General features: G+C 44.5%; 1 protein-coding gene across 2 annotated transcripts in view; it reads left to right on the top strand.

Annotated features, from left to right (window-relative positions):
• The first annotated feature begins 1,545 nt into the window (after positions 1-1,545).
• The window catches only part of SLC4A4 (solute carrier family 4 member 4), a 490,468-nt gene continuing 486,013 nt past the window's right edge, over positions 1,546-6,000 (top strand). For both annotated transcript variants that reach the window (XM_030190631.1, XM_030190632.1), the window contains exon 1: positions 1,546-1,731. The gene's annotated coding sequence lies outside the window, so the exon portion shown is untranslated. The remainder of the gene's footprint in view (positions 1,732-6,000) is intronic.

Raw genomic sequence — 6,000 nt, 5'->3', positions numbered from 1 at the left:
GAGTATAAAAAAATCGTTTACTTCTACTCATTCTACACCACTCAGGATTGTAGACCTCAATCATATCTCCCCTCATCCGTCTCATCTCTTTTCCAAGCTGAAGAGCCCTAACCTCTTTAGCCTTTCCTCATACGAGAGGAGTTCCATCCCCTTTATCATTTTAGCCGCTGCTCTTTGAACCTTTTCTAATTCTGCTATATCTTTTTTTTTTAGATATGGCGACCAGTACTAAACACAATACTCAAGGTGCGGCCGCACCATGGAGAAATAGAAAGGCATGATTGTATTTTCGGTCTTATTCATCATCCCTTTCCTAATAATTCCTAGCATCCGGTTTGGTTTTTTGGACGCTGCAGAACACTGGATCTGATTTGTGGGCCAAACAGCTGACTGGCTGGGACTAGGGATGGGGGTGGGGCAATCATGCACTGGTTATATGCCAATACCCAGTTTCTAGATTTAGGGCCCATGAAAGCCAGGTTCTGGAAAGAGCTGCTGTGGTGACTGTTGGGGAGGAATATTAATTTCAAAACTATAGGGCCATAATTTAAAAAAAAAAAAGACAGAACTAGTACAATTCTCTGTGAACTATAAAAGCAAAAGTAGAAACAGGAGACAAAGACTGGAGGCGTGGCCTCCTGGTTAGAGCACTGGTCTTGCAATCCAGAGGTGGCCACCAGTTCAAATCCCACTGCTGCTCCTTGTGATCTTGGGCAAGTCACTTAACTCTCCATTGCCTCAGGTACAAACTTATATTGTGAGCCCACCTGGGACAGAGAAATATCCAGTGGACCTGAATGTAACTTTGAGCTACTACTGAAAAAAGGTGTGAGCAAAATCTAAATAAATATCAAATTCTTAGTCTACTAGTAAGCGGGTGAGGGAGTTGGTGCTGTGGTGCCCCCTCTCTTGTCCAGTCCAAACTAGTTCCCGGCCGCGCGCAGATACCTACACACAGAGATGCACGTGGCAGGCAGGAGCGCACTTTCCTTTTGGGTAGCTGCGGTAGTGGTCGGCAGAGCTCGCGCACCCCCCTGTCCCGTGCAGTAGCAGCAGCTGCCTTGAGCTCAGCGCGCGGGTTTGTGACCTCAGGGGCAGGTGTCACTGGGCAGCGGGAGCGCCGCTGCTGCTCCCTCCCTCTCTCCTCTTCTCCTTCCCCTTCCCATCCCCCCTCCCTAGTCACACTCAGTTACCCAGCAAGGCCAGGGCTGCTGCCGGGACCCCTCCTCAGCCCGCTCCTCTTATGTTATTTTACTTTGTTTTTGTTACCGTTGCTGTAGACAATCCTGGCTGCTGTGTGTTTTTTTTTTAATTTTTGTCCCTTTTCTAAATTTCAAATTTGTTTACCTAAGGAAGGAGGCTCGGGGACAGGGACAGTGCACATACAGCAAGACTCAAAGCCGGACAGACAGACACAGGGGCCGCCAAGAGGCACCACCACCGCCTCCTGTGGCCGGGCCAAGGAGGAGGGAGGAGACAGGAGGAGGGCCAGGGCCGCCCTTTAAATGTGAGAGCAGCGCACGCTGTCGCCACCGCGCTCTCTTTGGCTGGCTCTTTTTCACTATTTTGCACCCGTGCAGAATCTGAACCGAGGGCCCGGGTTAGAGAGAAGGAGAAGGAGACAGCAGCAGCAGACGAGCGCGCTCGCAGCCCTGCACCTCCCACTTTTCCCCTGCACAAGTTGAACTGCTGCGTCCCGGAGCCCCGGGAGGGAACCACAGCCCTGGAAAGGTAAGAACAGCTCAGGGGACCCAGAGGGCTCATTAGTGTGACAAACATATATACATTCACCTTACAGCAGCGCCGGCAGGATCCGCCGCCTCTCTCTCCCCGCACCATGCACCTCTCGCTCCCCCTAACTACACTGTAAGTTGGGCGATCGCTTTCTTTTCCTACATACTTATAGGCACACAGGGAACTTGTGCGTGTGCTGGTACCGATTGCGTCTTGATCGCGCCGCATTATTTTGCTTTCTTGTGCTGCTGTTTTACTGGACTGACAGATGAATTAGCCCAACTCCTTCAAAAGTCTGTCTTTCTTTGGGGTAGGAAAGTTTGTGTGGATTTCATGAAATGGGGGGTGGGGGAGCGTTTCAACTAGTAAGGAAGGGAAGGGTGGCACCGCCAATAAGAAGAGGCAGGTTTACGAGGTCTGCTAGCTTATTGCATGGTTTGGGAGGGCATGTGATGAACCGCCGGCCTCTCTGCCAGACCACGGATCCGGCTGGTGGTGCTAAGCGCCGGGGTACGGAGACACATACCTGCTGATCCTCCCCCCCGCCTCTCTGAATCTGCCACCGCCCCTTTTCTGACAAATATATATCGCCTTTCTAAGGGTGGGACGTCGCTATTACAATACCAGCACGGGCACAGCATGATTTTACTTTGGCCTCTGTCCTGCATGTGTATCCCTACAGTACTTGGTTTATGACCGCACTTATGCATATACACACGTACAGACTCACTATTTACTTTTGAGAGTTTTCATTGTATATTGCTATATATATTGGAGTGGAGTGAGCTGGTGGTTACAGCACCGGTCTTGACATCCAGAGGTGGCCGCTTCAAATCCCACTGCTGCACCTTGTGATCTTGGGCAAGTCACTTAACCCTCCGTTTTCCTCAGGTACAAGCTGAGGGCCCTGTTTTCTAAGCTGTGCTGTAGGCACACTATGAGGGTTTTTTTAATCAATAGAAATCAAACAAAATAAAACATGGAAAAGAAAATAAGATGATACCTTTTTTATTGGACATAACTTAATACATTTCTTGATTAGCTTTCGTCAAAAAGAATCTGACGAAGAAGGGCAACCTTCGAAAGCAAATCAAGAAATGTATTAAGTTATGTCCAATAAAAAAGGTATCATCTTATTTTCTTTTCCATGTTTTATTTTGTTTGATTTCTATTGATAACCTTAAGAGTGGACTAACACGGCTACCACACTCCTCTACTTAAGGTTTTTTTTTTAAAAACTAAGGTGCGCTCATGTTTTTGGTGCATTCTGAAATTGTGGGCACGCTAAATGTTAGAGACGCCAATGCATTCCTATGAGCGCCTCTTAACATTTAGTGCGCCAATTTGAGAGCGTGCTAAAAATGTGACCAGCCTTAGACAAAGACGCTCTTTTTAGCTGAGCTGAAAATGAGCTCAACTGATGCTACAGACACCCATATGGGTGTCTTTAGCGCACCTACAGGTGTCTTGGTAAACAGAGCCCCTAGATTGTGTATTTCCCTCACCCTGGAGGTCTCACAATGTACCTGAATGCGAGTGATTACTGAAAAGTTATGAGCAAATTAAAAAAAAAAAAATATATATATATATATATTTTGCAAATGCAGTTGAGGTAGTTAATGTCTGATACTGACTTTAGCCTGATTTAAAGCGATCATGCAGCTTTCTTCCTCCAGCCGGTTCCCCTTATTCAGGAAGACCTTCTTAAAATTCTTGATCATACTTCTGTGATGGAGGTGGGAGTAACAGGGTACATTTTTCAATGTTTTCTGTTGGATCTGCTCACCCTTGTAACTTCTGGTCACTTGGTCAAGGACTTACCTGATAGAGTAACATAGTAGGTGATGGGTAAAAGAGACTGGCCAGTCCAGTCTGCCTGTTAGTCCTAGATCTCCCCAAGATCGTTCATGTAAGATTATATCTGACTGAATTTTATTAACGGTTCCACAGAAGCATGATTCTCTGTGTTGCAGAGACTCCCAAGAATACCTACATACAATACAACATTTTGTTTATAGATCTCATTTACCACTGTGACTTATGAAAACGTACAGGGGTTCATCTGGGTTACTTTGTTACTATATACCTGGAAAGAAAGTAAACAGTTACATGTAGTTTGTTAGCCAATCTCAGCCATTCGTCCTAATTTTGTTGAGGTTGGTCCTGCAAAGTGTTTCTTGTACGGTAGAGAATTCCTTGAAGTGTCAAATGTGGAAATCCTCCTGATCCGGTTGAAGACTCCTGGCAGGCAGGATAAACCCTACCACTTTCTTTTTTTTAAGTACAAAGCCATAAATGCATATGAACATGGTAGGAATCTATATCTTTAATATCTGTCTCTGAATTGCAACAAGGACGATCCCTATGTATTTGTTTAAATAGTAACAAAAGTTAAGGGCCAGATTTTAATCTTTTTCTTCCTGTGGTTGCTTTTCTTTCTTTACTCCAGTTAAAACCAAATCCCCCTAGTTTAGGTTGTTTGGCCTGGGAGACTTTTCCTTGTGCTTTGGATAAGCTGGGGTGTGTAATATTTACTTCTTTTGTATCAAGAAAATAAACTAAAACTAATGAGAAACTAATGTTACTCACAGAGTTCAGAAGTCCACATTATGGAGAGAAAGATGGAAAATAAAAGCTATAAAGGTCAAAAGAAGGGTTGATGGGTGGGGTGGGGGGTGGGAATCTCTCTAACAGAAGCTTTGCCAATTGTAATGAGTCAAAAAAGGCATCTCTTGCTCTGGAAGGACACCAAACACATAAGGGGTACACTTAAAAAAAAAAAAAACAACCCCCCCCCAAAAAAAAACAAACAAAAAAAACAAACAAAACAAAAAAAAAAACGTAGCTCCTGTTGCAAGCATTTGAGCCATCAGTTTAGCTAACCATCAAATTATCCCAACTGACTCTGTATCAGGCATCTTGTTCCCATCATATATCTGCTCTTGGTCCCTGAGTTATATAGTAAGCCGTATTGTAGAAAATGTTTAGCATCATAGCTGTGTTAGTTGAATGTTCTAATGTATGCTTATTAGGTGTATCATTAGTATTATTTTTTTTGTTACATTTGTACCCTGCGCTTTCCCACTCATGGCAGGCTCAATGCGGCTTACATGGGGCAATGGAGGGTTAAGTGACTTGCCCAGAGTCACAAGGAGCTGCCTGTGCCTGCAGTGGGAATCGAACCCAGTTCCCCAGGACCAAAGTCCACAGTGTTTAGTGTATATTTTTGATACTGTTTCACAGTAGTTCTATCATTAGATTTCAATTTAAACTGTACATGCTGTACACTGCCCTGGATGAATATCTTCATGAAGGAGGTTAATAAATCCCAATAAATAAGAAATTGCCTCCTTTTAACCTGCAAGACGTCGGGAAACACTTGTACCCACCGACCACAGAATAAAACTTCCTTAGATTTGCAATAAGCCTGTATTTGTCTTTCTCTGAGGCAAAGGACCCCTGCAAAGGGCTCATGAGGAAATGATGTCTTGAGATTCTTCAAGAAAAGCTGTAACGTCAGGTCTCCCTTGAGCACTAACCTGAGCCACATCTTTGTCTGTAACCTGTTGCCCAGAGAAATCTGCATAGCGGGGATGGGACGACTTCCCTATGAAGAAAGACTAAGGAGGCTAGGGCTTTTCAGCTTGGAGAAGAGACGGCTGAGGGGAGACATGATAGAGGTTTTTTAAAATAATAAGTGGAATGGAACAGGTGGATGTGAAGCGTCTGTTCACGTTTTCCAAAAATACTAGGACTAGGGGGCATGCGATGAAACTACAGTGTAGTAAATTTAAAACAAATCGGAGAAAATATTTCTTCACCCAACGCATAATTAAACTCTAGAATTCGTTGCAGGAGAACGTGGTGAAGGTGGTTAGCTTAGCAGAGTTTAAAAAGGGGTTAGACGGTTTCCTAAAGGACAAGTCCATAAACTACTACTAAATGGACTTGGGAAAAATCCACAATTCCAGGAATAACATGTATAGAATGTTTGTACGTTTGGGAAGCTTGCCATGTGCCCTTGGCCTGGATTGGCCGATGTCATGGATAGGATGCTGGGCTCGATGGACCCTTGGTCTTTCCCAGTGTGGCATTACTTATGTACTTATATAGACATTCCTAGCATGGCCTAAGTTGGTTGTACAGTGGTTTTGTGGTTTGTGCTTGGTCCAGGCTAGGTTTTCCAGCACCTCCTGGGACTAGTCACCTTTTAATTTAGGTACTTGATATGCATGCAGAACATGATTTACTGATATAAAAGGGAAG

The sequence above is a fragment of the Microcaecilia unicolor genome, chromosome 2 (assembly GCF_901765095.1).
Source record: "Microcaecilia unicolor chromosome 2, aMicUni1.1, whole genome shotgun sequence".
NCBI lineage: Eukaryota > Metazoa > Chordata > Amphibia > Gymnophiona > Siphonopidae > Microcaecilia > Microcaecilia unicolor.
The sequence above is the reverse complement of the archived record's forward strand: the minus strand, read 5'-3'. Positions and strand labels throughout refer to the sequence as shown.